Below are 15336 nucleotides of genomic sequence, written 5' to 3' on the forward strand. Positions count from 1 at the left end.
TTAAACCTGCATGGTCATGCATCCAGAAAGTTAGTTTAGAATGAACTTGCTTCAAACACTATTTAAACCTGCATGGTCATACATCCAGAAAATGTAGGTCAGATCCAGCATCCGAAGCACGCCTGCTACATGTAGTGTACATCCTTAGGTGTATCATCCGTGCAAGTTAGGACATAATTAATTTGGAATGGTCCAGCGCGAAAAACTGTATGTAAATATATCAATAAATTTTTATTCACTGGAACCTCAATTCACTGAAACTTAAAGCCCGCCAGTAGTAGTACATGGAGTTTGGACACTCCAGTCGATCTAGAAAGAACTCGCTCATCCGGAAAAAATGTAGGTCAGGTCCAGCATCCGAAGCAAGTCTGGCAGATATCACTCAAAGATGTACCGTCCTTGCAAGCTTGATAAACATAGGGTTTACAGTTAATTGCAAACGAGACCTGCTCAAAAAACTTGAACCTGACACCTAAACTTTAACCTGCCTCCAAAAAACAAACCAGCTCTAAAACATTAATTAACATGAGGCATGTTCAACAGCGAGCACTCGCGAACATTAAGAACTGTCAACAAGGCGGTATAATAATTTAATTTGGCGTTCGCTTGTTGAAACTGCAGCATCCGAAAGTTCAAACCATGAAGTCCTATTGCAATAAAACTTGCAAGAATTATCTTCCGTGCATTACTGATTAATTATTTAAAATAATGTACCGCGGTATTTTAAAATTTCACATAATCCATTTCGTTGAGGTGAGCTATGATGTGCACAGCAAATCTGTAAGAATTTGAAGAAAGATGCAATACCTAGGTATAATTAAATAGTATATACCGGTTTATTATTATCTTGAAAACTTATAACTTTGATTTTTGGCCGGTATAAAACTATTTATATCCATCATCAGTTCTAATATAACTACATGTATCTTCAAATCAATTGTACCTTTCTGAAAATGAATTTAAATTAAAAACATGTTCTGTTAGTATTAGGTGGATCTAAATATTCAGCTGATTTGAAAATTTATAGGTACAAAATAGGTAGGCTATATTGTTCTGTTGTCAAATCCAAATAAATTAAAGGTAGGTGTAACGTTGAATATTGACCCGAGTTGAAAATTGACCCGGGGGTCATTTTTCAACGTTGAATATTGAACCGGGGTCATTTTTCAACGTTGAATATTGAGACTAAAAGTCGTTGAATTTATACCCGGGGTCATTAGCTCTACTGGTCAGAGACCAGCAGAGCTTATGCGATAGTAATGCGTCCGTCGTCCGTCCGTCTGTCTGTCTGTCTGTCTGTAAACAATTTTTCAAAATGCTACTCCTCCTACAGTTTTGGTCCGATTTCAATATAACTTGGCACACAAGTAGGCTACACTAAGATACTTCATTCTGTGCATCAGTTTTTGATTTCGATGAACAGTGTTGCCGTGGTTACTAAAAATAGAAATTTCTGTGAAATTCTTTCAAAATGCTACTCCTCCTACAGTTTTGATTCGATTTCAATATAACTTGGCACACAAGTAGACTATATTAAGATACATAATTCTGTGCATCGGTTTTTGATTTCGATGAACAGTGTTGCCGTGGTTACTAAAAATAGAAATTTCTGTGAAATTCTTTCAAAATGCTACTCCTCCTACAGTTTGGGTCCGATTTCAATATAACTTGGCACACAAGTAAACTACACTAAGATACATCATTCTGTGCATCGGTTTTTGATTTCGATGAACGGTGTTGCCATGGTTACTAAAAATAAAAATTTTTGTGAAATTCCTTTCGAAATGCTACTCCTCCTACAGTTTTGATCCGATTTCAATATAACTTGGCACACAAGTAGACTACACTAAGATACATAAGTCTGTGCATCGGTTTTTGATTTCGATGAACAGTGTTGCCGTGGTTACTAAAAATAGAAATTTCTTTAAAATTCTTTCAAAATGCTACTACTCCTACAGTTTTGATCCGATTTCAATATAACTTGGCACACAAGTAGACTACATTAAGATACATAATTCTGTGCATCGGTTTTTGATTTCAATGAACGGTGTTGCCGTGGATACTAAAAATAGAAATTTCTGTGAAATTCTTTCAAAATGCTACTCCTCCTACAGTTTTGATCCGATTTCAATATAACCTGGCACACAAGTAGACTACATTAAGATACATAATTCTGTGCATCGGTTTTTGATTTCAATGAACGGTGTTGCCGTGGTTACTAAAAATAGAAATTTCTGTGAAATTCCTTTCGAAATGCTACTCCTCCTACAGTTTTGATCCGATTTCAATATAACTTGGCACACAAGTAGACTACACTAAGATACATAATTCTATGCATCGGTTTTTGATTTCGATGAACGGTGTTTCCATGGTTACTAAAAATAGAAATTTCTGTGAAATTCTTTCAAAATGCTACTCCTCCTACAGTTTTGATCCGATTTCGATAAGACTATACTAAGATACATAATTCTGTGCATCGGTTTTTATTTTGATGAGTGACAAGGATCATTTTTCTATTTATTGCTGTTTTAAAGTTTCAAGTCCCAACTGCTACTTTTCTCTTCCTTTGTTTTAAGTATAAACCAGTAGAGCTATAGTCTCGACAGAGACTTCTGGTTTTTCAACAGCTTGATAATTTTTTTTCTTACACCTGATGACGTCAACAAGTTGAAAATTGACCCTGTTGAATATTGACCCCATCTCAAAGTTTGAACATTTTTTTTAGCTGGGAAGTTGTTTAACGGGATTTATTAGTATCACTTTATTAATATTTCGTTTTCAATTTTTTCCCTTTTCAAGAATAATAGAAATAAACATACAGTATCACCCCGTGTATATATGTACATTTTGATCAGTGTACGGTTTCATTTATCTTTGCAGGGGCGTAGCAACGGGGGGGGGGGGGAGGGCAGGGCAGGGGGGCTGCCCCCTTTTTTTCTCAACATTACCTTTACTATAGCAATTAAATGTTAACTGTAAACCTGGTTGGACCCCCAGTTCAAGTGATGTGTCGATAATGAAGTAATAGAATTTGTACTGAAAGTAGTTGACACTGAAAAAAAGTTAGCCTCTACCCCAAACCCCACCCACCCACCCACCCCCTCCACCCACGAAATATAGGATTTTCGACTTTGGGCAACTTTCAACTCCCCTCCCCCTTTTTTTGCTTGTCAACTTTTCAGGAAAGTTTAAAAAAGTTTTCTCCGGCTGCCCCACCCCAATCCCCCCCCCCCCCCCCCACCCACTTTCAAAAATGATGCTACGCCACTGCTTCAAGCATGACATCTTTATTTTTGAAAATACTTTCCAAAATCCATGGCATCTATTAAAAAAAAACCCACAAAACAACGAATAGGTACGACGGCGTCTGCGTGCCATTTTAACAATGTAGAATTTTTTTTTTAATCGTTTGAACGATTTAAGAAAACGTTTGTGCAATTAAATAAATCGTTTGTACAATTTGTTTGTTAAATCATACGATTTATCAAAATAGTTTGTACGCTTTTTTTATAAATCGTTTGAACAATTTAAAAAGCCGTTTTTACGATTTAAGAAAACGTTTGTACGATTTATCAAAATAGTTTTTACGATTTAACAAATTGTACAAACTATTTAATAAATTGTACAAACGATTTAATAAACAAATTGTACAAAGATTTAATAAACAAATTGTATAAACGATTTATTAAATTGTACAAACAATTTATTAAATCATACCAATGACTTATAAAATTGTACAAACGATTTATTAAATTGTACAAACGATTTATTAAATTTTACAAACGACTTATTAAATTGTACATAGAATTTATTAAATTGTACAAACGATTTATTAAATTGTACAAACAATTTGTTAAATCGTACAAACCTTTTTTAAAATCGTTCAAACGATTTTTTTTTTAAATCTACATTGTTATAATGGCACGAATACGCCGTCGTACGTGCCTATTCGATGTCATTAATATTTAAAACAATCGGTTGCTAGTCGCTAATTTTGTCATTCCTATTCGATAATTTTTAGCTTTTTTAATCGATGATTATTTGGTTTATATGCAATAAAGTTGTTGTTCGAAAACATACTACCATCATTTCTATTCGAAAAAAATACAATTCGTTAAACTTCTCACCTTATAACATAATTTTATCTCTATGATCTCCTATGCGATTTTTTCAATTCTTTTTCAATAATTGCCATGATTGCATTCTGGGAAATATGACAAATTAAACTAGAATTAGTTGTAAACTCAATTAATTAGGAATGTAAAGTTTAACATCATTATCGAATATAAATCATTTTATCACATAGATTGATAAAACAAAATTTTAAAATATTGGAAATAAGGCAGAAGTTTTCTCTCTTCAAGACTTAGAGACTAGAGATCAGCATAAATTAAGCTGTTGCTATTCAATATTAAATAAATGTGTTTCGTTTTATACATTGATGAAGTAAATTTAGAGGATTTAGTTATTCAGAATACAAATTTATTTAATTGATCATGTCTTGTATCAATTTTTGACAAAGATATCCAATATGTTTTAATATAAAGTACATGTTGATCCTAATTAAGACGTAAAGTCATTGATACATCTCACCAATTACGGAACATAAAAAGATATTAATACAAAATGTAGTAATTTTTTTCAGAAATCAAGTCATTCTCTGTATTATCTTAATCATGTGATCAAGTTTGAGCCAATCAGAGAGCTTAGAATTAAAGGTGATATCACCTTTCCGTGCTAAATACATGTAGATGCTATCACCTATTTGAATAAGTGGTATCACCTATTCGAAAAGGTGATATTACCTATTTGAGTTTCTTACAACAGTCATTAATGAATGCTCCCTATAATATATATTATACTACACTGGAACCAACAAAAATTCGGACTACCCAGTTTTCAAACATTTTCTACGATTTTTTTGTTGTATACATGGTATATAAGTGAAATAAATCAATTTGTAAGCAAAAAAAAAACTACAGCTGTTCGACGGGAAAAGGTGATATCACCCAATTGAATAAGTGATATCACCTTTTCGAATTGGTGATATCACAAATTCAAATAAAATAAGTGATATCATCTATTGGAACAGGTGATATCACTTATTCAAATAGGGGATACTACTTTTTGCAGTAAATACCAAAACGGGGCCTCATACCTATGAATTAAATCACAGTAGTGAAAACCCAATCATGAATATGTGTTTTTATGCTGTTGAATTTTGAACCGGTTTCATGATCAAAATTCAACGACCCGGATCATTTTTCAACGGATTAGGGTCTAAATTCAACACCTTCGGTCTCAATATTCAACGTTGAAAAATGACCCCCGGGTCAAAATTCAACGTTACAGTAGGTACAACTGATGAATTAAAGCAATATGAGCTGCATTTTTGAAAAAAATTTATTTTGCTGTTAAAATGTATTATTGTGATAAATTTGTATATAATTTAAACCTTTTTGATCAATTAGACTTAAATAAAGCATTAAATTGTTTCTGAAGAAAAACTTCTTTACAATCGAATATGCAGTATTATATATAAAAAATCATTATTGTACAGGACGACAATAATGCAATTTTGATTCAATCAAAGCTTATAAACACCTAGCTCATATCACAAATATGAACAATAGAAGTTTATAAACTTTTTTTTTCTGCCATTAAAATAGTTATTTACAATTAGTACATCTCCACAACGGATTTGATTATAGTACATGTATCATGTTGTAAATTTTGAATTTTTCAGGGGGAGGTAAATGCAGAATTCAAAATTTACAACATGATAATAGGTATATATTGATAAATTATTTATACCTAGTTCAAACCTTTGACTTATCATACCAATTTAACACATATTCGCGTATATTCGGGGGGGGGGGGGGGGAGGTCTGCGTTTTCCGAGGGGGGTCCAAGGTAATTTTTTTTTTCACTTGGTATATAAATCTAATAACCTTGCAGTTTACCTACCCCCCCCCCCCCCTTTAGATCCGCGCATGCCAAGATCTACAATTTCTTTTAGATTCAATCGACAGACTTATCTAAAGATTGCCTTGTTATAATATAGGGACCTATATGAACGTCGACTCCATTTCTGCAACGTAACTTTTTTTTGTAAATATGTTGTTTTATATAATGAATTTATTAAAATCATAAAAATCTTAATCGCCAGTAATGAAGCACGAAAACTGGATTACTCCCCTTTGTCAGAATTAAGAACCTATCATTTTTCAATATTTTTTGCATAACCTTATTTATTTTAGCTAATACATTAAACAACAAAATATTTTTTACAAAAACATTAAAATTGAGCGTGAAATTTTGTAGTGTATAAAACTTACTATACCCATTCTATGAGCTAGACATAACTCGCAATCTATAATGTTACTTGTTTGTTTATTGAGTACTTCCGAAATTTCCTATCAGAATTTCTTTAAAAAGTGCACTCAGTTGACCCAGTTACCCTCAGGGTTAATTGAAGAAATTTTGGCAGCTATGGAGAGAATCCATAGCCCACAACGTATATGAGTAATGAAATTTCGAAGGACAAAAAGGTAGGATGAATTTTACGGAAGTCTCTTTCTGATACGTTTTTACACAACGATGAAATGTGCTGAAAGTCCTATAGTCTTTTAGGCCCTTGAGAAGTTCCAGTTTGAATATTCTCGATTTGTTGGGGAAAATGCTGAAATTTCTTTTCGTAAATAAATAAGAAATACATATATTTAATCATTAAGAAAAACCCAGACAATATGAAGACTTAAAAAAAACTAAAATAATTTATACATGTATTACATTTTTTTAATGAAATATTGTAATACATTAAAAATCTTTTCCCCCTCTATACTTCCGTAGATATGAATATGGGCAATTTCTGGGTGGAATTAATTATTTACGTGCCAAAATCATGAAAAAAGCCTTGGAAAAGTCAGATATTTCGGACTAGGAAAAGACGGTGCAACTCAATCCAACTCCATACAAAGTGCATGCTCTTGTGTATCGAATCAACTGAGAGAGATATTTGTTAATATACAGTTATTGACTGGGTATGAGGGCAACATATGATTTGTTGGACCTGGATGTGAAAATATTGCCCGAGGCCTGCGGCCTCTGGCAACATTTTCACCTTCAGGTCCAACAAATCATATATGTTGCCCGAATCCCAGTCTATATAACTGTTTTGTTATACCCTTCAGTGCTCATTTAAGATTTAATCAATACACACTATATTATCAATTACTTTATATATGGAAACATTATGGCTAAATCAGTAAATATAAAACATTAGCTGAGAAAGAACAAATTAATTATATTTTAATTATATCATAAAAATAACTAGTACATGTAATTATCACAAAACATACTCTTCCCTTCGTCATTGCAAGTATCAACAACTGTTGCAGATCTTAACGTCGGCTATTTCCGTGTCACCGATATTGAACGATTATTAATTACTTTTATTATTTTTCTGTATTGTTCCAACTATCTGATTGGCTCAAACTGGATCACATGATCAAGTATAAAAAGTGTTACAGACTCGATGTTTCTATTTTAAAAAATTATAAACCTGCTGTTTCTAAATTTGGAAACGTTCTTCTGTGAAGCCTCAATAGTGCTGACGTCACAATAGTCTTCATAGACTGGATATTTCTAAAAACAGATACTGCAGCTGGTTTTCATTACTATGACGTCATAATGCAATGACATAACAATGCCTTGTATCGAGAAGGTTCTGAGTATTAGAAAAAAGGATTTTAAGACATTTCTTATTAACTGATAAAAAATAATAAAACAATTATAGCATTTTGATTCGGTACAATCCCTCGATATATAGACCTTAGAGAAAAGCATATCGACCTCGCACTTCGTGCTCGGTCGATATGATTTCTCTCAGGTCTATATATAGAGGGATTGACCTCATCAAAAGGCTATAATTGTATAATGACGTAGCAGTGACGTTGCGGTCTAACAATTCTTATGTTGGACCGGCAGGCCGGTCAATAATGAAATTGTTAGACTGAGTGTAACAGACATTTCTTTTTATTAGTAATAAATATTTTTATCATGGCTGCGGTGTTTTTCCTTTGAAGTCAAGTGTACAATAACTGGAGATACACCGATGGGCGTATCCAGAAAAAAAAAACTGTGCCGTGTATATGGGCGGAGCCAGCAAAAACTGTGCCGTGTAAATAGATTATTTAACACCAAGGCGATTTCATCATTTTAAATTACATGTATATTGAATCTAAATTACAGAATGAATGGGCTTTGTAATATACAAATGCAAAAAATTCTGCAAGCGAAATAAAAGTCTTTCACATAAACTACAGTACGTATATATCCCAAACTACGAAATGATTTTACGGAGCTCTTCAATTATTCAATCCACAGCAACGCGAAATCAAATTCTTGACATGAATTCCACACAGAAATATATTAAAATATCCCACCTAATGTAATATAGGGCTTAAGCTGTACTTTATCCACAGATGAAGAGTAATTGACCCTGACACAGCGTTTTCGAGAATACAACAGCTCTCGAATATGTTAAATGACCAACGGGTAAATTTTTTCTTTATTTTCGAATAACACTGAAGTAACTTTTGATCATCATCCGAAAGTGCTCTGGTATATGGTAGTGTTCAAGAGCATATGTGGCATATGAGCATATGTGGGATCGTTCCTAATGTATTTGCTAAATCTACCAAACAACCGTAAAATCTTTCTTGTTGGCTATTACTTCATTGATTAATTGTTTTATGATGCTAGTATGTTCAATTCATCTAGAGAACCCAGATAATCCTAATGTATCCATATACTGATTTTTGGTCATATAAGTTGTCAATCTTCTCGCTAGGACTGAGAAGAAGACTTGCCTTCCCACGTTTAGCAGTGAAATTGTCCGGAACTACTTTATCTCCTTCGGCACAAAGCACCCCCAACCTTTTGTCAACAAGATAGATGGAATCTTCTCTTTTCTCCACACTACTCTTAATAGTTTACATATGTGTGTGATCTTTGGACATCACATATACTTTATAGGGGATACATATGGGGCCTGGTGCTGATGATGTTCTAGCTTTCTTTACAATATCTTGCACTTCTTTCAATGATGGTTCCTTTTCATTCATTGACTCCTCTGATTCTGGTACCTCTTTGATTCGCTCACATGATCCTAAGCGTTTCCACTGCTCTTTGTCGCCATGTGTTTCTTCCATGTAGTTCTTAACCTCCTCCTTGCAGCTCTTCAGTGACCCTGCTTTTGAATCTTCAAGGGTTAATTTTGTAAATCTGTATGGGTCTGCAATAAACTTTGCCCTTTTCTTTCCGACTTTCCTTTTTCTCTCTGAGAGTTGCTCTTAGCTCGCTGAATTCTATTTTCTGACTTTCCTTTGCTATTTTAAATTGTTTGGTTATTGCATTCATATCTGCTTTAAGTTTTTGTATCTCCTTCTGGCGTCTGGTTTTCCTTCTGGTTCCTCCTTATGCTTTCTCTGTTTATTTCCACAGCGTTCAACTCCTACAGTGTTACTCAATTAGAAACTCAAGCAACTTTTTAATATCAACCTCAGAATAATTTGAATGGCAAAGTAGGAAAATTTACAAGTACCATTTTTTATTGAAAAAGTAGCTGTCATTAAAGCTATAAAAATATAACTATCTGTTTAAGAAAATTCGGTTAGATAAACCAGAGCTTTTTTTTGTCGCCCATTTCAGTTACTATTGCTTGCAAATGCGTTCCCCGAATAAAAGATTATATTAGTATTCTTTTTAAAATTATCTATATATTTTACTTTAATTCTGACATATAATTTACCTTTCAACATAAACTTAAATGGCCTTGAAAATTAAGCTTGATAGATTCCAGTTCTGATGTCTATGATGAAGTCTTACAGGAATAATACGTCCTCAATGGCATATATGAAATTGATAGAAACAGAAACAAAATATATGGTACAGGATACACTACTTAAAGCTAGGATAACCCCAGCATTATATATTACAAGAAACAATGCTAGTACCAGAAGCGAGAGACCAAAAAAGCTTCACCGTAATTGGAAGGTTAAGTCCTAATAACTGTCCCACTTTTTTCCCATGGGAGAAAAAGTATCAGTTGGGATATTTTCTCTCTTTTTTTTTCTCCCATAAAGAACTACGCACGCTAACCCTCGATTCCGGCTTACATTTTACAGCCATTTAATTCAAGACTGGTGACAATATGGCCATAAAATATTTGTTTAATACAATGATTGATTGATTGTATATTGTTTAACGTCCCTCTCGAGAATTTTTCACTCATATGGAGACGTCACCGTGTGCCGGTAAAGGGCTTCAAATTTTGACCTTTACTCGGTACTTAGGGCCATTGAGCAGTGAGGGATCTTTATCGTGCCAACGCTTGCCGCTGACACGGGGCCTCGGTTTTTAAGGTCTCATCCGAAACTCCGCAACTTTTCTTAAGCGCATGGCGAAGGAACAGTTGCTACCCATTTTAACGACTAGGTCGGTGGCCGAGATGCGAACTCAACCTCCCGATCACGTGAGCGCATTTTTTACCGAAAAAGCTACCGTGAACGGTTTGTTTAATACAAAGAACAGTTCAATGGAAATTGATTTATTATTTTAATACCAGTGCTAGATAGTAAAATATCCCTTATTTCATCTCTTGAAATAAGGGGAGTTAGACGATATTTTCTACTGAAATCAGGCTATAAAGCATCACCATATTTTGAAATACATGTAGTCTTGGAAATGAATACATTTTTCTTAAATCTTTTCTTATGTTTAATGCATATAAAATTTAAAAGCATATATGTTAGTAAAATAGTAGTACTCACTTGGAAATTGCTGGAAAAAATAAGCATTTTGTCTTTTTTGTCTATAAACATATGTTCCCCAGCCATGAAACACAAAAAGCTTTGGTATGAATTTGTGAAACGACAGTCCATATTACCCGTAAAAAGGAAGTTTTGTTTCACGGGGGAAAGGATGTTTTAAAAAAATATTTTCCGTTTTCCGTTGATTTCTATAGTAAAAAAAACACGAGTTTTACCAAAATTTTAGAGTTATCTCTCGTTGTTTTCCCAAATAAGAAATGTTTTACGAAAATCCATATAAATAGCAATATTTATATCAAAAATAATTCCAATATCTTCACTCTAAAGAATTGACTTGGGAGAACTATACTATCGTTCGCACTTCTTTGTTCAAATGGGATTAATTCCACGGATACAATGAAACATTTTCTCATAGACATTGTCAAACACGGGCGATATATTTCCACGGCATACTTTTATTATTATATTTGTTAAAACATATGAATCGCTGCTCCAACTATAATTCAAAAAACGCAGCGAGAATAGAAAATTCCTGGCTCAAATTCCGGAAGTTGATATCTATTTAGCAAGTAAAATATTTGTTTAATACAATGATTGATTGCATAGTAGATATAGGTATTTTACAACGACCTAATGGAGTCAAGCTCTTGATAATAGCCAGGTAATAGGAAGAAGAAATACGATCTGAGCACAATTATAAATTTTATAGATATCCTGTTAGTTCTATTTCTATACGCAAGAGCATGCTCTACATATGAACAATTTCTAAAACGAGGTAAATTGTTGATAAGGAAGTTGATGAAACAAGAATATCAACAGTCTCGTTTAAAGTCATCATTTCGTAAATTTTATAGTCGATACAAACCTTTCACAAATTCAACGTGCCGAGCAAATGCGAATACATTGTTAGTCCATTATTTATACACTGAATTGACGTCGGATTTTTCCGTTATTTCCGATCATGACAAGGAGCACACGGCGGGTGTGACGATCACGGAGCAAGCGCTCCTACCGACTGACCTATGATGTTTTGGAACGGTTTGTTTAATACAATTTAGTATTGTTTTATGGACTTTGATATTGAATAATGTTCTTTATCTCCATATCCTTCCTTGATGATATGTAGATAACGAACAGTATTCAAGCTCAGAAGTAAAAAAAAAAAAAACAATACAAAATAGGAGCAGAGCAAACACGATATTTTCGAAACACTGAAATCAGGCTATAAAGCATCAGCCATATTTTGACGGGAAAATCTGTCGTCAATTCAATATGTAAATAATGGCCTAACAATTACTACGAAAAACGTCAGTCAGCATTTGACTCAATGTTAAATTGTATTTGCTGGCAATATCATTGCATAGACTATAAAACTTACGAAATAATTACTCTAAACGAGACTGAAACATAGGGAATCACTGTCTAGTCAGTGCAGTATGCCAGGGATATCAACGATAGTGGTAAACGTGGGATAATTTATGCTTCGCCAGCAAGTGTTTTCGTATTTTCACGTATAAGATGTTGGAAAAATTCTGCTTCATATGTATATAAAAATATATCTTCTAATAACGGAGGGCATATTGTACCATGGGAATTCCAATAGATTGTTGGAAGACCTGGTCTCCAAAAACCACATAGTTTGTCAATCAGAAACTCAAGAATCTTTTTGATCTGACTTAGATAACATTATTCTTGGCGATTTTAATATTTGTATGCAAAATAAGAAAAATCCCTTATAACATGGATATTAGCATGTTCTAAATTTTTTGGTAATTTTGATTGATTTATTCCAATTAGAATCACTGAAATGGGCTCTTTAATAGATATATTTTGGTAAACAATGATATATTATCGCAATGGGTCTCAGTGACCATGATCTAATTTTTTGCACAAGAAAAATTTCTAAAGGTCAAATTAAAGAACATAACACGGTGAAGATTAGATCAATGAAACATTTGGTTCTGCTCTGTTTGTTGAAGAACTAGAATAGGTAGACTGGACATCCTATATATCTTCTGATTGTGTTGATTCAAACTGGAATGCATTCAAGGAAGTAAATATACAGTATAGATTTGCACCTGTAAAAAATGTAGATTAAAATTTTTCAGAACCTTTTCTTAGAACTTATAAATGAGAGAGATAGGCTTAAAATTTAAAAGCAATATATGATCAGAAAAATTTTTCAAGGGTTAGAAATTTTCAAAGAAAGATTAAAAAGGCTAGGTCAGAGTGGACAGAAAAACTTGAAGAAAATAAGCATTTTGTCTTTTTTCCTAAAAAACTTTGGGAACATTTGAAAGATTTAGGTTATAGAAATCACAAAAAGCTTTGAAGAGAAAAAAATTGTTTTAAATATTAATGATGATATTAGTCATGATGACATGGATATTGCTAATCACTTTTTTACTACAGTTGCATCAAAATTGGTGGAAGCTCTACCCACTGCAAAGGGCACATAAAAATGTTTTGTCAAATTTTTAGAGGTTTTTATAAAAAACAGAAATTTGTACAACAATTTCTTATCTCTAAGTCCTGTTTCAGAGAAATGAAGAAATGTGGTTTAGTACAACAAAAAGTATCATGATAAATAGCAAAATTTTTAAAAATAATTCTTAAATCACCTATAACTTCAATCAAAGAATTGACTGGATGTGTACCAGAGAGTATGAAACAGGCTAGGGTCAAGCCTTCTTTAAAAAGGTTCAAATGGGATTAATTCCAGGAGTATTTTAAGCGTAGTCAAAGACCAGATTTTGAGAACATTTTCTCATATACATTTTTGTCAAACATGTTGATATATTTCAATCTGGGCAGTACTTTCATTATTATATTTGTTAAAACATATAGGGACAATCTCTAAGGGATTATTTACAGGAATGATAATGTTTACAAAAAGCGTTTGAAAACCATGAAATATTATGTAACAAATTAGACATTATGGGAATTGATAATCAATGGTTAACAAGTCATATCTAACTGGCAGGTCTCAGGTGGTGGGATGCAGGTGTTGTATAAGTCAAAGAAAAATATTTTACAACGACCTAATGGAGCATTTTAGGCCCTTTATTGTTTTTATGCTATGTTAATGATATGTCCATCAGTCTAGCACAATTATAAATTTTTTATGCTGATGATAGTTCTATTTTATACTCAAGAGCAGACCCTAATGTTATTCTAACAAACGGGAAAAGGTGATAAGAGAAGTGTTGATGGCTAATAGATAATAAGTTATCTCTCGATCTTGGAAAAAAAGTCTATCCTTTTTCAAGTAAATTTTTAGGTCAATTTGAGGTTAAATGTTACGATCATGTTATCAAATCCAGTGATTTTTAAGTTGAGGAATCACAATTGATAAATTTCTAAAATGTAACTTATTGTTAGTCCATTATTTATACACTGAAGTTCTTATACAGGAATGGAAAATGGTTAAATAAAAGATCAGATTAACATTAGGCGGGTGTGCACTAATTCAGTGCTATTTTGATTACTGTTCATCAGCATGGGAAAGTCTGTCCAAATCTTTGAAAAATAAGTTTTCTTCAAAACAAACAGTAAGATTTATTTTAAATCTAAATCCTTTAGATCAATTGTTTTTGGATTCAATAAATACACTACGTGTATCTGATCGTGTAAAACAGTTAATCCTAAATCATGTTTTTAACATCAATCATAGCCTAGCACCAAATTATCTAAATGAAAACTTTGATAGGAATAATAATGCTACTAGGGGAGCGTCCAATTTTAATTACAGTATCATGTACCCTGGGTTGGAGCATTCAATGATTCAAATTTTTATTATCAAGCCATTTTAAACCGAATTCCTTCACACCTTAAAAACTATAGCCAATGAGCTAGTTTTAAATCTGCTGTCAAGTTGCATCTTACACAATATGTAAAGGAAAGAAAGTATTTATATATAATATTTTTACAAGGGAAAAACTTTTTAAAATAATTTGTATTAACCTGAAACTGTGATTATGTATATATATGTCAAATTATTTTATTCAGGCTAGGAAAATTATGTAATCCTCAATTTTATTTTTTTATTTTTTTCCATGCTGTCTTAGTCAATTAAATTATAATCAACTTGTACCAAGGACATTGGAAATAAGCATGTTTTATATATTGCTTTCATGGGTTATCCTAGGCAAAGATTATAAAAAGATGTTTATTTGTGTTGTATGGTAAACGTGGGATATCTTTATAATCCTGTGATAATGATAACTGTGATAATACCTATTTTGGTATAAGATGTTGGAAAAATTCGATAGCTTCATATGTATATAAAAATATATCTTTAATTTTTGAATGTAATCTGTGTAATCTGATTTGTAATGAATTTGACTCTTTGCCTGAATAAACATAATAATAATAATAATAAAATCTTTTTGATGTCAACTTTAGAATATGTGTGTACTTTTGTGTACAATCAGAATGGGTTTTTTTTCACAAAATAATTTTGCAAAATGGCCAATGACATGGTAAGTAAATTTACGAGTTC

At 32.6% G+C, this 15336-nt stretch overlaps 1 long non-coding RNA gene across 4 annotated transcripts in view; it reads right to left on the bottom strand.

Moving 5' to 3' along the window:
- The window catches only part of LOC134236580 (uncharacterized), a 177822-nt gene that overhangs the window by 92240 nt on the left and 70246 nt on the right, over positions 1-15336 (bottom strand). The gene's annotated exons all lie outside the window — the stretch shown is intronic.

The sequence above is a fragment of the Saccostrea cucullata genome, unplaced genomic scaffold, assembly GCF_032062105.1.
Source record: "Saccostrea cucullata isolate Sc308-1 unplaced genomic scaffold, CSIRO_AGI_Scuc_v1 ctg264, whole genome shotgun sequence".
NCBI lineage: Eukaryota > Metazoa > Mollusca > Bivalvia > Ostreida > Ostreidae > Saccostrea > Saccostrea cuccullata.